At 48.4% G+C, this 20666-nt stretch overlaps 1 protein-coding gene across 2 annotated transcripts in view; it reads right to left on the bottom strand.

Moving 5' to 3' along the window:
- SULF1 (sulfatase 1) overlaps positions 1–15666 on the bottom strand; it is a 67883-nt gene extending 52217 nt beyond the window's left edge. For both annotated transcript variants that reach the window (XM_038766500.1, XM_038766501.1), the window contains exon 1: positions 15563–15666. The gene's annotated coding sequence lies outside the window, so the exon portion shown is untranslated. The remainder of the gene's footprint in view (positions 1–15562) is intronic.
- Between the last annotated feature and the right edge of the window lie 5000 nt (positions 15667–20666).

The following is a 20666-nucleotide window of genomic DNA, read 5'->3' as shown; positions in this document are numbered from 1 at the left end:
CTAGAAATGGCTCTCTTGAGGCCACCATAAGCACCACTGAATCTTTGCCAGCACCATTCGGGGCTTTATGGAAACTGGCACATTGTACCTAGGGCCCTGAGTCATGAAGCTGCCATGCAAAGCTGAGTGCAGACATCCCAGGGGATGGGAGGTTACGCTTAGGGCCTGGGCCACAGATCAATCAATCAATGGTATTTATTGAGTGCTTACTATGTGCACAGCTCTGTACTAAGCGCTTGGGATAGTGCAATGCAGCAGAATTAACATGAGCTGCTTCCAGAGCAGAGACAAAACGCTTGCTCATGGATGCTTTAGGGGGCTTGGTATAGGGCGGAGGGTGCGCGGGCAATGAATTCTGTTCCTTAAACTGCAGACTGTAAGCCTGTTGTTGGGTAGGGACCGTCTCTATATGTTGCCGATTTGTATTTCCCAAGGTCTTAGTATAGTGCTCTGCCCACAGTAAGTGCTCAATAATAATAATAACGACGGCATTTATTAGGCACTTACTATGTGCAAAGCACTGTTCTAAGCACTGGGGAGGTTACAAGGTGATCAAGTTGTCCCACGGGGGGCTCACAGTCTTAATCCCCATTTTACAGATGAGGGAACTGAGGCACAGAGAAGTTAAGTGACTTGACCAAAGTCACCCAGCTGACAATTGGAGGAGCCAGGATTTGAACCCATGACCTGACTCCAAAGCCCGGGCTCTTTCCACTGAGCCATGCTGCTTCTCCCATAAATACAACTGAATGAATGAATGAATGAATGAATGGACAAAGCATGGGCTAGGAATTCAGAAGGTCATGGGTTGATGATGATGATTTGTTAAGTGCTTACTAGGTGCCAGGCACTGTTCTAAGTGCAGGGGTAGATGCAAGCAAAACAAGTTAATCTTGGCTCCGCCATTTGTCTGCTGGGTAACCTTAGGCACGTCACTGCACTTCTCTGGGCCTCAGTTACCTCATCTGTAAAATGGGGATTGAGACTGTAAGCCCCAGATGGAATGGCATGAGGGGCACCAGGATTGGTCCAGCTGGACAAGCGCCTGTAGTGTGTGTGATGGTGAAGTGGCTACAGCCCGGGCCTTGAAGTTAGAAGGTCATGGGTGCTAATCCCAGCTCCGTCCCTTGTCTGCTGGGTGACCTTGGTTAAGTCACTTCACTTCTCTGGGCCTCAGTTTCCTCATCTGCAAAATGGGGATTGAGACTGTGAGCCCCATGTGGGACAGGGACTGTGTCCACTCCGATCTCCTTGTATTTACCACGGCACTTAGAATGGTGCCTGGCACATAGTAAGCGCTCAACAAAAAACCATAATTATTATTATTACCCACATGCCCAATGCAGCCTAATGGAAAGCATATGGGCCTGGGAGAAAAGGGATCTGAGTTCAAATCCTGTCTCCACCACTTGCCTGATGTGTGACCGAGGACCATTTAACTTCTCTGGGCAAGAGCTTCCTTATCCACAAAAATTTATTTATTAAATTTTATTATTAATTATATATATTACATATAATATAATGCTCAATATAAATTATATTCATTCAATAATACAATTACAATATATAAAATTGTAATGTATATTATATTAATAAATATAAATGTATTACATAAATATAAATTTATTGATTGATTTTAATATCTCCCTCTTCCTAAGATTGGAAACCCCCTGTGGGACTAGAGACTATTTCTCATCTGATTATCTTGTGTCAGCCCCAGCGCTTAATACACACTTGGCACATAATGAAGCACTTAAATAGAGATACAGTGTGGCCTAGTGGATAGACCATAGGCCTGGGAGTCAGAAGGACCTAGTTTCCAATCCCGGCTCTGCCACTCGTCTGCTCTGTGACCATAGGCAAGTCACATCACTTCTCTGGGCCTCAAGCTACCTCACCTATGAAATGGGGATTAAGACTGTGGCCCCATGTGGGACAGGGACTGGGTCCCACCCAACTTGCTTGTTTTGACTCCAGGACTACAGTGCTTGACACATAGTAAGCACTTAAAAACGCCTGTTATTATATGATTATTATTAGTAGTAAAGTTATCTTTATCCTGCTAGTGTTGCTTTTTTTTCCTTTCAGCTGAATACTTTCACCCTCTGAGATATTCGCTCATTATTTTCCACTTTCCCTCTTTAAAGCAAATCAACCTCTTGCCCCACCATGCCCGCTGCCAACAAACAATGATTCGACAGAAGAGTCCCCAGTTTAGCGTTGCTCCAAGAAGGCAGGGAAGCGTCCCCAGCTTAGCGTCACTCCAAGAAGGCAGGGAAGGCACAAACTGAGTCCGAGCCAGGAAATCACTCCCCTCAACACCTCAGGATCTGCATGGCGGAGTCAGGAGTAATTACAGAGCAATGATGCTGAAGAGCAAAGAATCATTTCTAACGGGGTCTGAAAATTTGAAATGACAAAGGGATTCTCCTCTCTCTGCATCAGCCTTGCGATTAAGGATAAAATTTACCAGAATCGCAGTGGTTCCTACTGGCCTGCAGGTTTCCTGCAAGAGTCATCTGACACAGCTGCCAAAGATGCGAGCATCATGATGAAAGCCAGAACTTTAGGGTGCAGTTTGTGTCCATCAGAAAGAACTGCACCCGTGGTTCGCCCGCCTAACAGGGTACTGTCTCCACAGTCTCCCTCTGGCATTCAGTGATGCCCCACCTGCCCATTCCTCATGGCATGAGCTCCGCCTGTTTACAGGGGGGCTTACCCAAGCAAAGAGAGAAGCCAGCCCGAGGCCAGTGTAAGCAAGGGGCCAAAAAAGCATGCCTGGGGTATGCTCACAACTCAGTCCCCACTGCGACTGCTTGCAGAGAGGCAGCAAGGAGCCCGGAATAGCAATGGGAAGCGGGGGGCGAGGGGAGGGAGAAGGGGGGAACCAGAGAAGGTCCAGAGCTCCAAGCAGCTGGGTCCGAACCATCCTCCCCATCCCAACCCCCCAGCCCTCCCTAACTCCGACCCGATCCCAAGGAGGAAATGCTTGGATCATTACAGGAAATAGTAGCAATAGGTAAAATACCGCAGGCTGAAATCCGATAATGTCAGGCCTTTCCCGCTCCCCTCACCCCCACCACCTACCCAACACACACCCCTACAATGTGATATCTAAATATACACGTGTGTGTTTATAGAAACGCGTACGTGTCGATCACCCACTCCCTTATTCTGATTTGCAAGCATACAGGAGGATGGACGAGGGCGCACAAGGCATGTGCTGAGCCCACATCCACATTTCTTCTCCAGAAAAGCAATCGCAGCTAGCCAAAGGTATTGGCGACATGATCCCTTTACGACGTCTCCACAACGAGCACTCAATAAATATGATCAACTAACTGACTACTCATTCATTCAACCGTATTTATTGAGCGCTTACTGTGTGCAGAGCACTGCACTAAGAGCTTGGGAAGTACAAGTTGGCAACACATAGAGATGGTCCCTACCCAACAACGGGCTCACAGTCTAGAAGGGGGAGACAAACAACAAAACATGTGGACAGGTGTCAAGTCATCAGAACAAATAGAATTAAAGCTAGATGCACATCCTTAACAAAATAAATGGAATAGTAAATATGTACAAGTAAATAGAGTAATAAGTTTGTACAAACATATAAACAGGTGCTGTGGGGAGGGGAAGGAAATAGGGCGGGGGGATGGGGAGGAGGAGAGAAAAAAGGGGGCTCAGTCTGGGAAGGCCTCTTGGAGGAGGTGAGCTCTCAGTTCACAGGTGTTGGAGGGAGGGGACATTCAGCTCTCTCCTCCGGCTCCCGGTGAAACGGGAGCTAAGAGGGATTCCGTGATCCCCGTGGTTGAGGTCACACAAGGGAGCAAGAGGTGGGCCGGGGGACCCTTGCGAGAGGAGACCGCTCATGGCTCATTCATTCAGTTGTATTTATTGAGTGCCTTACTGTGTGCAGAGCACTGTACTAAGCGCTTGGGAGTATAATGTAACAATAAAGACACATTCCCTGCCCACAGTGAGTTTACAGCCTAGAGGCTGCAGGTTTCACAAAGAGCCTCAGGAGAATTTCCTTCCTGTTGGTTTTGTTTTTATGGTATTCGTTAAGTGCTTACTATGTGCCAGGCACTGCACTAAGGTTGGACCCAGCCCTGTCCCACATAGGGCTCACATTCTTAATCCCCATTTTACAGATGAGGTAACTGAGGCCCAGAGAAGTGAAGTGACTTGCCCAAGGTCACACGCAAGACAAGTGGCAGAAATGGGATTGGACTAGGCCTATTCACTAGGCCACGCTACTTCCAACTTTTTTGAGAAGGATGCTTCCTTCTGGAAATTGTATCTGGCCTGAAAACAACATGGAAGCCAGGGGGTGGGGGCGGGTGCTTCCATCACGGTGAAAAGAAGGCAGCCTCGTAGGCCGCTATCTCCAGAGGCGGCCAAAACAGGCTGGTGGAGATCAAGGGAGTGACCCTTTGCAACTCTCCCCGAAACAGTCTTCCTCTGCCCACCAGTTATTCTGTCCAGGCTTCCCCAGGAGCCAACAAGAGTACAGCTGGCTCAGGGAACAGCACTGTGTCGAGAAGCAGCATGGCTCAGTGGAAGAGCACAGGCTTGGGAGTAAGAGGTCATGGGTTCGAATCCCTGCTCCACCACTTGTCAGCTGTGTGACCTTGGGCAAGCCACTTAACTTCTCTGTGCCTCGGTTACCTCATCCTTAAAATGGGGATTAAGATTGTGAGCCCCACGTGGGACAACCTGATCTCCTTGTATTCCCCCCGCCAGCACTTAGAACAGTGCTTTGCACATAGTAAGCACTTAAAAAATATCATTAAAAAAAAAAAGAGAGAAGCCACTTTCAGCCACTAATCATGATCACCATCCCCCCGCGCATGTCCTCCCCCTGGCCTGGAATGCTCTCCCTCCACACATCCACTTCCTCCCTTCAAAGCCCTACTGAGAGCTCACCTCCTCCAAAAGGCTTTCCCAGATTGAGCCCCCTTTTCCCTCTCCTCCTCCCCATCCCCCACACCCCCTTCCCCTCCCCACAGCACCTGTATATATGTTTGTACAGATTTATTACTCTATTTTACTTGTCCATATTTACTATTCTATTTATTTTGTTAATGATGTGCATTTAGCTTTAATTCTATTGGTTCCGACGACTTGACACTTGTCCACATGTTTTGTTTTGTTGTCTGTCTCCCCCTTCTAGACTGTGAGCCCATTCTTGGGTAGGGACCGTCTCTATATGTTGCCAATTTGTACTTCCCAAGCACTTAGTACAGTGCTCTGCACACAGTAAACGCTCAATAAATACAATTGAATGAATGGTCAAATTGACATCCTGAGGCCTGGCTGGCCTTCACCGGGTTTCTTCCCAATCCTAGCCTGGAATGAGAGGAAGGTCTTCGACACCCAAAGAAGGTGAGAACAGCAGAAGTGGATTTCCTTGGAATCCCAACTAGCTCTCAGGGCCTTCCTGAAATTGCAGGTGGAATAGAAACAGAAAGTGGAACTTATAGCCATTACCCTCTTGGCATCTATGGATAGAGGCCGTCTCAGTCATAATAATAATAATAATAACATTTATTAAGCGCTTACTATGTGCAAAGCACTGTTCTAAGCCCTGGGGAGGTTACAAGGTGATCAGGTTGTCCCACAGGGGGCTCGTAGTCCCCATTTTCCCGATGAGGTAACTGAGGCCCAGAGAAGTTAAGTTACTTGCCCAAAGTCACACAGCTGACAAGTGGCGGAGCCGGGATTTGAACCCATGACCTCTGACTCCAAAGCCCGTGCTCTTTCCACTGAGCCAGCAACTTCATGAAGATGCTGTGCGCTCACGTAAGCACATGTGAGACGGAAAAGCGGCCCGCCACCCCCATCTCAACTTTTCAGCGGCGCTCACCTCTGGCCCAGGTCACAGGTCTTCCAGAGGTCTCTGACGCCATCAGCGTCGGGGACTGCCCGTAAGACCCCGCTCCCTGGACATTTTTCACTGACTGAGAAATTGGGTTGCCTCCTGGGAAGTGCGGGAAAATCCACAAGTTCCAACAGTGCAACGCATTTTGCACAAGTCGAGAACGCCCTCTTGCCTCCCCTCGAATCCGGGTCAGTCGGCTGAATAGACATGACTGTTCTCTGTTAGCACAATAAGAGCTGAACCCTGGAAATTACTGACCTCTACATAGTTGCAAAATGCATTTATGAACTATTTAACTGCTATTGGCTGCACTGTAGCTTCAACTGGCAGTTTTTAAGCATACGTAAGATACATTTTTGGAACTCTTCCTTGGACTCGGTTGAAGGAGGTGATCAATAAGATTGCCCTTTTCAACACCCTGCAATTCTATTAATTCTTGACATTTGGATCAATAGGGAAATTTTTATTTTTAAAGTGTAGGCTCCTTGTAGGCAAGGAACAAGTCTATCAACTCTGTTATACTGTCAATCAAGCACGGGCTTTGGAGTCGGAGGTCATGGGTTCAAATCCCGGCTCTGTCAGCTGTGTGACTGTGGGCAAGTCACAACTTCTCTGGGCCTCGGTTACCTCATCTGTAAAATGGGGATTAAGACTGTGAGCCCCTGTGGGACAACCTGATCACCTTGTAACCTCCCCAGCGCTTAGAACAGTGCTTTGAACATAGTAAGCGCTTAATAAATGCCATTATTATTATTATTATTACAACTCGGCCCCTACTCCAGCCCAGTTAAACCCAATCCATGTCACAGTAACCAGCGCGAAGAGGCGAGGGCAGAAATGAAGAGATTCAAAGGTGGCAGAGCAGAGAAGTATGGCGTAGAGGTTCTGCCACTTGCCTGCTGGCAGACCCTGGGGAAGTCACTGAACTTGTCTGTGCCTTGTTTTCCTCACCTGCAAAATACCTGTTCTCCCTTCTGCTTAGATTGCGAACCCCAAGTGGGACAGGGGCTGCGTCTTACCGGATCATCTTGTATCTGCTCCAGGGCTTAACACAATGATTGGCAACAGAAAAGCAGCGTGGCTCAGTGGAAAGAGCACAGGCTTTGGAGTTAGAGGTCATGGGTTCAAATCCCGGCTCTGCCAACTGTCAGCTGTGTGACTTTGGCCAAGTCACTTCACTTCTCTGTGCCTCAGTTACGTCATCTGTAAAATGAGGATTAAAATTACAAGCCCCCCGTGGGACAACCTGATCACCTTGTAACATCCGCTGCGCTTAGAACAGTGCTTTGCACATAGTAAGTGCTTAACAAATATCATCCTTATTATTATTTTTGGTAAGTGCTTAACAAATACCACTCATTATCATTATCACCTCTCAATTTGGGGATCTCTGGGAAGGGGGACAACTTAACCTCCCAAAAGCCAGGAGGCAAATGTGAACCTGAAATCGGGGTTCACCAGATCCCACCACACTGCGGCCAGCGGGCACCCAGCGAGGCTCGAATGTGATGGATTCAGGGGAGCGGAAGGAAGCTCATGGCCAGCGGGGCAGCGAGGGAGTGACATGCTGGCTTGGTTTTGGCCAACTTTTGTAACTAGCCACGCTGCTCGGCCAGGGTGTCCCCTATCCCCTTTGCCGTTTCGAGCTTTTGTTGTTTGGTTCTCAATGGATCCTGGCTCACAACTTCTCCATCAGAAGGAGGAGAGGTACCGGTGCTGAAAGGCGGGGATGGAATTTCTCTGTGGTCTGAGCTGAGGTCCAGACTTCAGCCAAGACCAGAAGAGAAGCAGCGTGGCTTAGTGGATAGAGCATGGGCTTGAGAGTCAGAGGACCTGGGTTCTAAATCCAGCTCCTCCATTTGGCTGCTGTGTGACTTTGGGCACATTACTTCACCTCTCTGTGCCTCAGTTCCCTCATCTACAAAATGGAGATTGAGAGTGTGAGCCCAATGTGGGACCGGAACTGTGCTCAACCCAATTATATTGTGTGTACCTCAGGGCTTAGTACAGTGCCTGACACATAGTAAGCGCTTAACAAATACCATAAAAAAGACCAAAATGAGAACGGATTGAGTTCTTCGTCCAAAACTTGAGTGGGACCCACACCTCCTCTGAAGATGGAACCCTGTCAAACTACTGAAGGGCTTTTTATCATCAGCACCCCTGCTCAATTCCTGTTCATGAGGGGAAAGAGCGAGACCCTGCCGGGGTGTTCCTCTTATCCGGTTCCAGGGCCTGGAGAAACGGGGAGCCTTTTCCAGACCCACCAGGTCCATTTCAAAGCAAACCAGGGTGTCGGTCAGAGGCAGGCGACACCTAGCTGGGTCTGGAGGGGTCCGGGTTGCCACAGCCCCTTCTGGTCCAGTCATCCTGAGTCCCCCAAGGTGGGTGAGAACTTCTGAGTCAACCGGGGGCAGAGACAAAGTCCTGGAGGCCAAATCCCAGGATTCTTGTCCTGTCATGGCCGGGTCAGGTTCACTGGATGGCAGGTCAGCCCTGGGCCGGCTACTGATGCCAATGAATTAGGTGGGAGTTGAGGGGCACAGGACTTCTTTTACAGAAGCTGTTGACTGAAGACTCTAAGCTTATCATTGCCAGGGAACGTGTCTACCAATTCGTTAGACTGTACTCTCCCAAGCACTTCGTACAACGCTCTGCGCACAGTAAGCCCACAATACAATTGAATAGATGCAATACAATCTGTCACTAGTTCCTGTCAGTTTGACCTTCACAATATTGCTAAAAATCGACCCTTCCCACTCCATCCAAACTGCTACCATATTAATCCAAGTATTAATCCTATCCTGCCTTGATTGCTATATCAGCCTCCTTGCTGACCTCCCAGCCTCCCGTCTCTCCCAACTCTAGACCATACTTCACACTGCTGCTCGGGTCATTTTTCTACAAAAATGTTTTATAGTCCCTGTTTCCCCATTCCAAGAACCTCCTGAGGATGCCCATCCACCCCCACATCAAATGGAAACTCCTCACCATTGGCTTTAAGTCACTCCATCACCTTGCCCCCTCCTACCTCATCTCACTAGTCTCCTACAACCCAGCCCACATACTAATGTGCTTCTCGAATGCCAACCTACTCCCAAAGCTAACTCTCGCCCACGTCTTGCCTCTGGCCTGGAATACCCTCCCTCTTCACAACCAACAATTACTCCCCCGACCTTCAAAGCCTTGTCAAAGGCCCATCTCCTCCAAAAGGTCTTCCCTAAGCCCTCATTTCCTCCTCTCCCACTCCCTTCCACATTTCACTTGCACTCTTTATATTTGCTCCCTTTATATTCACCACTCTCTCAGCCCCATAGCACTTATGAACATATCCGAATGTATGAATTAATATTAATGTCTGTCTCCCCCTCTAGACTGTAAGCTCACTGTGGGCAGCAGGGAACTTGTCTACCAACTCTTATATTGTATTCTCCCAAGTGCTTGGCACAGTACACCAAATAATCCTTGCCACTCGTTTATGTATTTCTTCAAATTATATATTATAAATTATTTATGCTAGTACGTCTCCCCCTCTAGACTGTAAGCTCTTTATGGGCAGGGAACATTCATTCATTCAATCATATTTATTGAGCGCTTACTGTGTGCAGAGCACTGTACTAAGCACTTGTGAAGTACAAGTTGGCAACATATAAAGATGGTCCCTACCCAACAGTGGGCTCCCAGTCTAGAAATGTTTACTAACTGTTGTACTTTACTCTCCCAGCACTTAGTGCAGTGCTCTGCACACAGCAAGTGCTCAATAAATACTATTGTTGACTGAATTGTGTTCCAACTGCGGGTTAGTGGCCCACAAATGTCACAGGTTCACTGAAGACACAAACACATCCCTTCAAGCCTGACGTCCAGAGGAAAAGCAATACTGGAAGAGGAGGAATCCAGACAGGATATTCTCAAGACGGTGCCTCACCAGGAGCTATCATTGCATCCAGTGATCTGAAGTCATTGCTTTCATTTTTCAACATCAATGGCCAAGAGCAGCAGTGTGGCATAGTGGAAAGAGCATGGATGGGGTTGGGAGTCCAAGTCCCTCAACTGCAAAATGGGAATCCAATACCTGTTCTCCCTTCTACTTAAACTGAGCTCCATGTGGGACCTGGTTCTCTTCCCCAGTGCTTGGCACACACTTAACAACTACCACAGATATGATTACGAGAGTCATTTATCTGCTGCATCCAATAATAATAATGGTGGTATTTGTTAAGCGCTTATTATGTGCCAAGCACAGTTCTAAGCACTGAGCACTGTTCTGAGCTCTCAATGGACCAGATTTATAGTGCTCACTGTGAAACTGTGGAGGTAGCAAGAGGGAGACAGGAGGGAAAAGGATGAGGGGTGTGCGTGGATGGGGAGGACCTTAACCAATCATCAGTCCGAAAAACACCCAAATGCAATGCCCTTTCCATCTCTACCATCATCACCCTCACTGGCACCTACTGAGCACCTACTTGGGGCAGGTCAGTTGTACTGGGTGCTTGAAAAGCTTCAGACAAACATTTCCCATCAACAGTGAGACTTCAATTGCTCAAGGAAATGTGTGTTTTTCCTCCCTGGACCTTCTGAAGCCCTCAACACCTGCCAAAGCAAGGCCTGCCTGATTTTACCGTACTCTCCCAAGCTCCCAACCCACAGCAGGAGCCCAGTACAGTCTCGGGCCCACAACAAGCAGCCAGTACAGTCTCCGATTCACAGAAATCTCCCAGTACAGCCTCCCACCCACAACAAGTGCCCAGTACAGCCTCCCATTCACAAAAATACAGACTCTCACTCACAGCAAGTGCTCAATACAGCCCCTGGCCCACAGCAGGCGCCCAGTACAGTGCCCTGTGCACAGTAGGTCTTGGGGCAACTGAACTCTAGAACTCAGTGGAATGAGCACAGGCTTTGGAGTCAGAGGTCACGGGTTGAAATGCCAGCTCCGCCACTTGTCAGCTGTGTGACTTTGGGCAAGTCACTTAACTTCTCTGAGCCTCAGTTACCTCATCTGTAAAATGGGGATTAAGACCGTGAGCCCCCCGTGGGACAACCTGATCACTTTGTAACCTCCCCAGTGCTTAGAACAGTGCTTTGCACATTATTATTATTGTTAACAGCTCCTGTGCCCTGGGCAGAGATGAGGCTAGCACCATCACCATGCACGGGTGCATTCTATGGTTTATCCTGACATTTTCATATTCGCTCTATTTCCTACTTAGCCCTTGTTCTTCCTGCTGCTCCGGCTACTTGGAACTAATTAAGTCTTTCTGTTTAACCCCATTTTAGAGTGCAAGTTCCTTGGGGGCGGGAAACTCATGCTTTGCTTGTGCACTTTCCCTAGTGCTTAGGGCAGTGCCTGGCACTCAGCAAATGCTCAGTAGGTACACGGTCTAGAGGAAAGACATGAGCCCAGAAGTTGGAGAACCTGGCTTCTAATTCCAGCTTGGCTGCTGTGACACCCTGGACCCCTGCTTCCTCATCTATAAAATGGAGATGAAATACCAGTTTTCCCTCCTACTTAGACTGTGAGTCTCACGTGGGCCAGAGACTATTGTTGGCCTCATTATCTTTTAGCTGCCCCAGTGCTTTTTTTTATATATAAAAATGGTAATTGTTAAGAGCTTACTAAGAGTCAAGCACTGTTCCAAGCACTGGGGTGGATTCAAGTTAAACAGTTCGGACACAGTCCCTATCCCACATGGGACTCACAGTCTAAGTAGGGGGGAGAAAGAACAGGGATTGAATCTCCATTTACAGTTATGGAAACTGAGGCACAGGAAGTTCTGTGATTTGTCCCAGGTCCCCCAGCAGACAAGTGGCATTGCAGGGATTAGAACCCAGGACTAAAGCTCCCAGACTCATGCCTTATACACTAAACCAAGCTGCTTCTCTTAGATCTTCAGACAACCCACAAGCCTGACAGGCCTTCTCTCACCTGCTCACCCTGCAGTCCCACCAGGGACATAAATGGACCAAATTTTGCCTCCTTTCTCTCTCCCTTTGAGTTAGCAAGCCAGAGAAGAGTTGGTGGGAAAGGAATGCCCAGAACGATGCCCCGAACCAAAATGCCACCTCTGCCCTTTCTTCTCCGAGAACGGAGTGGCTTTAGAAGATCCCTACTCTCCCTCCTGTCCTCTTGGACTGGGAGGGGTCAGACCTGATTATCCTGCATTTGTCCGCCGCACTTACCACAGTGTGCACCCTTAATCAGTAACATTCCCTAATCCAAAAAAGAAAGAGACCAAAGATCTCCGATCCTTAGGCTGAGCCGTAACTAGGGCCAACCCTGGTAGGTGGCCCTGAGTTTTTTCGCTTATCGACCAAGCCGTGGCAGGAACGACCCGGGGAGAAGGAGGATGCCCCTGGAATTGTTGGATCTGGCCAAGCGGGGAGACCTTTCTTAACGCCCTTGACACTGGTACCCAGTCCAGATGGCCACCGCGATCAGTCCGGTGCCCAAGTGCCCGGCACCGACAGCCAGAGCCGAATTCGGGGGATGACCCCAGCACCTCGTCACTCCTGCAGAATGACACTCGGCGTGTCTCTGGCCTCAAGGGTCCCTCACCTAACCTACCTCTGGGTATCGGCCTGGATAGGTTGACGACGGCCCCGGTTCTTTTTTCCAGATTGTTTTCAACTGCGCCGGGGGCGGAGGGAGGGGACAGCCAGGGCACTCTGAGCACTTCTCCAGCTGCTTGGACGCTGATGAGAACTTCATGTGTGAGGCCGGGCCTGGGGCTGTCAGCCGTCAAACTGAGATGTGCCCGAGCCTCCATAAACCTGTCTGCGCGGTGGCCTCCTGGAAAGGAGGATGGCATGAGAGGTTCTTTTCTGTCTCGCCCCCTTCTTCCTCCACCCTGTGGATCTTCAGGCAGATCTGACCTGCAGGCTCAGCTGGGGTGGCAGGGGACAGGGAGGACTCCCCTGGACAGACCACCGGATTCCAGGTTGCACAGTTCCCTCCTCTGCTCCCCTCCCCCCTCCACCCCACCCCCACATTCCTCGGACTTTCTACGGCCTCTTCCAGCAAACAATGCTGCTAAGCCACTGCTCCTGGAGGAAAACCAGTCTCGCTGAAGGACTTCGCTTTTCTCTGCTGCTGTGAAAAACACAACGGATAATAAGGACTGTATCCCCCAGGCAGATCCAACGCTGTTTTCAGAGGTTTTGTTTTCTTTTTTGACCCAGTCTCGCAGCTAGGCTTAAATTTAAACAAACACACACACATACACACACACTAAACAGACACATACACACACACACATGGCTCGTTCCATTACAAATCCCACATGTAATGACTGGGATTCTGAGACTGCGAACTTCACTCCGGCTAGGTTTACGGAATAGTTTGAGAGATCCAACAGTCTCTGAAGCTGTGGTCTGGCCATTTGCAGGGAACTCTCTCCCAGAGGGGCAGGCTTGAGAACACAAATTGAGACTCTCTGTAAGACAGCCAAACACCAGGCCAACTTTTTTTTTAAAAAAGAAAAACAAAAACAAAAACACAAAGTCTGGGACAGAGAGTCGGTGCAACTAGAATGTAACTTGTTTTGCCTCCCGTGTGGTCAGTCGCAGACCCAAAATGACCACGCACCGGGCAAATATCCTGTTACTCGACTGTACGAAACATGTCTGAATTCCGCACGGGTCATATACATTCTTATTTATAGGGGCTCTCACCTGCAAAGGGCGAGGGCACAGAATGGCTTCCCTTCCAAGTGAGAGAAAGTAGTATTTCCCCGGCCCCACGGGGGGAGAGCTGCTGGAGACCGGAGTACTTTTAAGAGCGGCAAAATAAATGCCATTAAAACATCTTACTCCAGAAAGGGGCCGCCTTGAGAACAAACATCTCATCTTTCAGTGCTCCTCACTATTGGAAGAAAATCCGATTTCAAGCCGGAAGCCCCGGTTCTGCGTTTTGGGAGCGTTTGTGCAGATAGGAAGACAATGTTAAAAAAAAAAACAATAATAATCACAGGGCTTTACAATTACCCCCCTCTCTCTCTTTGCCTTTGACCAATTCCAAGCATTAAAATCTATTTACATTTAATTAACACTTCAGAGGGACCATTCTACATCCATAAATACCGCGCCTTTAATGATCCATGACAGAGATGCTACTTAGTTTCCAATGACTTGTAAAACTTTCCCCAACAGATGTGCAAATGAGCCCCTCCGCAGCTGCGGGGAGAGGGGCTTCGCTGAAACCCCCCGCCACCCCATCCCCAGCGTGCGGCCTGGTCCCTTTTCCTAGGGACCCCCATCCCCAAATCCCCGCAAGGCTGCATCTTCTCCCGCCCCGGGGTCCACCCGGAGGTGGCCAATCAATCAATCAATCAATCAATGGTATTTATTGAGCGCTTCCTGTGTGCAGAGCACTGTACTAAGCGCTTGGGAAGTACAAGTTGGCAACATATAGAGACAGTCCCTACCCAACAGTGGGCTCACAGTCTAAAAGGGGGCGACAAAGAACAAAACCAAACATACTAACAAAATAAATTAAATAGAATAGACATGTACAAGTAAAATAGAGTAATAAATATGTACAAACATTAGCCTGTGAGCCCACTGTTGGGTAGGGACTGTCTCTATAGGTTGCCAACTTGGACTTCCCAAGCGCTTAGTACAGTGCTCTGCACACAGTAAGCGCTCAATAAATACGATTGATTGATTGATTGATTGATTGATTTCAGGACTGGCCGGGGACGCGGGGAGGGGTCTTTCGGTTGCCACTGACCACTGTCCATCCGTCTGTCCGCGGACCGGCGTGGGGGATCGGCTGCCTCTCCCCTCCCGCCGTTTTGTCTCCAGCCCATTCAGTCGTACTTATTGAGCGCAGAGCATCATCATCATCAATCGTATTTATTGAGCGCTTACTGTGTGCAAAGCACTGTACTAAGCGCTTGGGAAGTCCAAGCTGGCAACATATAGAGACAGCCAACTTGTACTTCCCAAGCGCTTAGTACAGTGCTCTGCACACAGTAAGCGCTCAATAAATACGACTGATGATATAGAGACAGCCCCTACCCAACAGTGGGCTCACAGTCTAAAAGGGGGCGACAGAGAACAAAACCAAACACTAAGCGCTCATTCGGTCAATCAATCATATTTATGGAGCGCTTATTATGTGCAGAGCACTGTACTAAGCGCTTGGGAGGTACAAATTGGCAACATCTAGAGACAGTCCCTACCCAACAGTGGGCTCGCAGTCTAAAAGGGGGAGACAGAGGAAAAAAAAAAAACCAGAGAACAAAACCAAACACTAAGCGCTCATTCGGTCAATCAATCATATTTATTGAGCGCTTACTATGTGCAGACCACTGTACTAAGCGCTTGGGAGGTACAAATTGGCAACATCTAGAGACAGTCCCTACCCAACAGTGGGCTCGCAGTCTAAAAGGGGGAAGACAGAGGGAAAAAAAAACCAAACGTACTAACAAAATAAAATAAATAGGATATGTACAAGTATCGGTCGTACTTAGTGAGCGCAGAGCACTGTACTAAGCGCTGGGGAAGTACAAATCGGCAACAGATAGGGAGCCACCAAGGGGCTCACGGCCTAAAAGGGGGAGAGGGACCACGGGGCCTGTTGGCAATCGCTCTGCACCCACCCCAGCGCTTCGCACAGTGCCCGGCACGTGGTAAGCGCCCTGGAATGATGGAGGGAAGTCCGGGCTCTACCTGGCTGGGTGGTCGGCTCTCCTGGGTCCCTCCTTCGACCTGGCTGGGCGGGGACGCCCCCTCCCCCCTTAGGCCGGTCCTGGCGAGGGGGGCGGGGGCCGGTGCGGGGAGTCCGGGACTCCAGGGTCCAGAGGGAGGGAGTTGGGATGCAGGCCGCCGGCCGGGAATCCGAGCTGAGCCGGCGGCGGGGGAAGCGGCCCGCTTTAAGGGGCGGGTGGGCGGTGCCGCAGATAAGACGAGGGGAGGGACAGGCCCGGGGACGGAGGGAGGGGACGGACCAGAGGCAGGGGAGGGGGGCGAGGGGGGGCCCCTCACCCCTTCTCCCCCCACACCCCCGCGGAAGCAGCCCTGGGGAAACCACGAAAAAAAACCAAACATTTAAGGCAGCCTGTCCTCATAATCAATCCATCAATCAATCGTATTTATTGAGCGCTAGAGCGCTGGACTAAGCGCTTGGGAAGTACAAATTGGAACAGAGATATGTCCCCTGTAGATCATCATCATCGATCGTATTTAATGAGCGCTTACTGTGTGCAGAGCGCTGGACTAAGCGCTTGGGAAGTCCAAGTTGGCAGCATCTATCATCAATCGTATTTATTGAGCGCTTACTGTGTGCAGAGCGCTGGACTAAGCGCTTGGGAAGTACAAACTGGAATAGATATATGGCCCCTGTATATCATCATCGTCGATCGTATTTAATGAGCGCTTACTGTGTGCAGAGCGCTGGACTAAGCGCTTGGGAAGTACAAACTGGAATAGATATGTCCCCTGTATATCATCATCAATCGTATTTAATGAGCGCTTACTGTGTGCAGAGCGCAGGACTAAGCGCTTGGGAAGTCCAAGTTGGCAGCATCTAGAAACAGTCATCATCATCATCAATCGTATTTATTGAGCACTTACTGTGTGCAGAGCGCTGGACTAAGCGCTTGGGAAGTACAAATTGGAACAGAGATATGTCCCCTGTATATCATCATCATCGATCGTATTTAATGAGCGATTACTGTGTGCAGAGCGCTGGACTAAGCGCTTGGGAAGTCCAAGTTGGCAGCATCTAGAGACAGTCATCATCATCATCAATCGTATTTATTGAGCGCTTACTGTGTGCAGAGCGCTGGACTAAGCGCTTGGGAAGTACAAATTGGCAACATATAGAGACAGTCCCTACCCAACAGTGGGCTCACAGTCTATAAGGGGAAGACAGAGAACAAAACCAAACATACTAACAAAATAAAATAAATAGAATAGATATGTACAAGTAAAATAAAGTAATAAATATGTACAAACATATAGACATACATACAGGTGCTGTGGGGAGGGGAAGGAGGTAAGGCGGGGGGATGGGGAGGGGGAGAGGAAGGAGGGTGCTCACACTTCACTTCTCTGCCTCAGTTCCCTCATCTGTAAAATGGGGACTAAGACCGTGAGCCCCACATGGGACAACGTGATCACCCTGTATCCCCCCCAGCACCTAGAACAGTGCTTTGCACATAGTAAGCGCCTAACAGATACCATCATCAGCATTATTATTATTATTATCCCTCTTAAAATCCCTCCTAGGACAACGAGCCCTTCCTGATTAATTTCCCAGCTCCTGGAACCATATAACACTAAAAACTGTGGTATTTGTTAAGCGCTTACTATGTTCCAGGCACTGAATTATTTATTTTATTTTGTTAGTATGTTTGGTTTTGTTCTCTGTCTTCCCTTTTTAGACTGTGAGCCCACTGTTGGGTAGGGACTGTCTCTATATGTTGCCAATTTGTACTTCCCAAGCGCTTACTACCGTGCTCTGCACTACCCAACAGTGGGCTCACAGTCTAAAAGGGGGAGACAGAGAACAAAACCAAACATGCTAACAAAATAAAATAAATAGGATAGATATGTACAAGTAAAACAGAGAAATATGTACACACATATATACATACATATACATATATACATATTTATTGAGCGCTGACTGTGCGCAAGGCACTGCATTAAACGCTTGGGAGAGGACACTAGAATATCAAACACATTCCCTGCCCACAAGGAGCTCACATTGGACGCCCAAACCCTGCAGCAGCCCGCGAACGGCCCGGTTTATTCATTCCATCCTATTGTGTGGGCACTTCCTCCGTGCGGGGCACTGTACTAAGCGCTTGGTAGAGTCCGATACAACAATAACCAACTGCCACATTCCCTGCCATCATCATCAATCGTATTTATTGAGCGCTTACTGTGTGCAGAGCGCTGTACTAAGCGCTTGGGAAGTACAAATTGGAATATATATGTATATGTCCCCTGTATATCATCATCATCAATCGTATTTATTGAGCGCTTACTGTGTGCAGAGCACTGCTTCGGAAGTACAAATTGGCAACATATAGAGCCAGTCCCTACCCAACAGTGGGCTCACAGTCTAAAAATGTATATACGTTTGTACATATTTGTTACTCTATTTATTGACTTATTTTACTTGTACATATCTATTCTATTGATTTTATTTTGTTAGTGTGTTTGGTTTTGTTCCCTGTCTCCCCCTTTTAGACTGTGAGCCCACTGTTGGGTAGGGACTGTCTCTAGATGTTGCCAACTTGGACTTCCCAAGCGCTTAGTCCACTGCTCTGCACACAGTAAGCGCTCAATAAATACGATTGATGATGATGATGATGATGATAATAATGCATAATTACGGCATCTGTTAATAATAACAATGATGCTATTTGTTAAGCAGCATGGCTCAGTGGAGAGGCCTTCCCATACTGAGCCCCCTTTTTCAATCAATCAATCAATCGTATTTATTGAGCGCTTACTGTGTGCAGAGTACTGTACTAAGCGCTTGAGAAGTACAAGTTGGCAACATATAGAGACAGTCCCTACCCAACAGTGGTTCCTCTCCTCCTCCCCACCCCCCCACCCTACCTCCTTCCCCTCCCCACAACACCTGTATATATGTTTGTACAGATTTATTCCTCTATTTATTTTACTTGTACATATTTACTATTCTTTTTGTTAATGATGTGCATCTAGCTTTATTTCTGTTGTTCTGACGACTTGACACCTGTCCACATGTTTTGTTTTGTTGTTTGTCTCCCCCTTCTACACTGTGAGCCCACTGTTGGGTAGGGACCGTCTTTATATGTTGCCAACCTGTACTTCCCAAGTGCTTAGTACAGTGCTCTGCACACAGTAAGCACTCAATAAATACGATTGAATGAATGAATGAATGAAAGAGCACGGGCTTTGGAGTCAAGAGGGTGTGGGTTCAAATCCTGGCTCCGCCACTTGTCAGCTGGGTGACTTTGGGCAAGTCTCTTCTCTGGGCCTCAGTTCCCTCATCTGTAAAATGGGGAGGAAGACTGTGAGCCCCACGTGGGACAACCTGATTACCTTATATCTACCCCAGCGCTTAGAACAGTGCTTTGCACATAGTAAGCGCTTAACAAATACCAACATTATTATTATTATTATTCAGTGGCTATTACGTGTCAAGCGCTGGGGAAGATACAGGGTAATCGAGTTGTCCCCCGTGGGGCTCCCGGTCTTCACCCCCATTTTACAGATGAGGTCACGGAGGCACAGAGAATAATGACAGTGATGATGGTGTTTGTTAAGCGCTTACTGTGTGCCAAGCACTGTTCTAAGCGCTGAGGGAGATACAAGGTCATCAGGTTGAGGGACTCTGAGGTACTAAATTTCTTAATGGATTGCCAAACTTATTTTTCTGTAACTCTTCATTATTGAATGTAATTGTGAAGACGATTACAGATACCAAATTGGACAGATTCAAACTAGCAAAAATGCATTGAACCATATAGAACCCCCTTCTAGACTGTGAGCCCGCTGTTGGGTAGGGGCCGTCTCTATATGTTGCTAACTAGTACTTCCCAAGCGCTTAGTCCAGTGCTCTGCACACAGTAAGTGCTCAATAAATACGATTGACTGAATGAATGAATCAGGTTGTCCCCCGTGGGGCTCCCAGTCTTCATCCCCATTTTCCAGATGAGGTCACCGTGGGACAGAGAAGTGAAGTGACATGCCCAAGGTCACACAGCTGACAAGTGGCGGTATTAGAACCCACGACCTCCGACTTCCAAGCCCAGGCTCTTTCCACTAAGCCATGCTGCTTCCCATAGTAATAGTATTTGTTAAGCGCTTACTATGTGCCAAGCACTGTTCTAAGCACTGGGGGGGATGCAAGGTAATCAGGTTGTCCCATGTGGGGCTCACAGTCTTCATCCCCATTTTCCAGATGAGGTAACTGAGGCACAGAGAAGTGAAGTGACTTCCCCAAAGTCACACAGCTGACAAGTGGTGGAGCAGGATTAGAACCCACGACCTCTGACTCCCAAGCCCGGGCTCTTTCCACTGAGCGACGCTGCTTCAGTTCAGCTCTTACTATGTTCATTCATTCATTAAATCGTATTTATTGAGCGCTTACTGTGTGCAGAGCACTGGACTAAGCGCTTGGAAAGTACAATTCGGCAACAGATAGAGCCAATCCCTAACCAACAACGGGTTTGCAATCTAAAGGAGGAGAGACGGACAACAAAACAAAACAAGTCGATAGGCGTCAATACCATCAAAATAAATAGAATTATAGATATATATATATATACACATCATTAATAAAATAGTAATAAATATGTACAAATATACACAAGTGCTGTGGGGAGGGGAGGAGCAGAGGAAAAGCGGGGGATCAGTCTGGGAAGGCCTCCTGGAGAAGGTGAGCTCAAAGTAGGGCTTTGAAGGGAGGAAGAGAGCCAGCCCCAGTGGAGAGGGCACGGCCCTGGGAGACAGAAGGTAGTGGGTTCTAATTACAACTTGGGGCGAGTCACTTCTCCGGGCCTCGATTCCCTCATCTGGAAAATGGGGATGAAGACTGTGAGCCCCACGTGGGACAGGGACTGTGTCCAACCTGATTTGCTTGTACCCACCCCAGCGCTTAGCACAGTGCCTGGCACAGAGTAAGCGCTTAACAAATACCACAATTGTTGTTATTGTGGGCAACCCTGCCCCCCAACCCCGGCCAGGCACTTAGCTCCGGAGGAGATGAAAAGACCCGATCAAGTGGTCCTGGAGGAGTCATTAGCCCTGAAAGGGGACATCTGCATTTTGA

The sequence above is a fragment of the Tachyglossus aculeatus genome, chromosome 25, assembly GCF_015852505.1.
Source record: "Tachyglossus aculeatus isolate mTacAcu1 chromosome 25, mTacAcu1.pri, whole genome shotgun sequence".
Lineage (NCBI taxonomy): Eukaryota > Metazoa > Chordata > Mammalia > Monotremata > Tachyglossidae > Tachyglossus > Tachyglossus aculeatus.
Note: the sequence above shows the minus strand (reverse complement) of the source record. Positions and strands in the feature narration are given on the sequence as shown.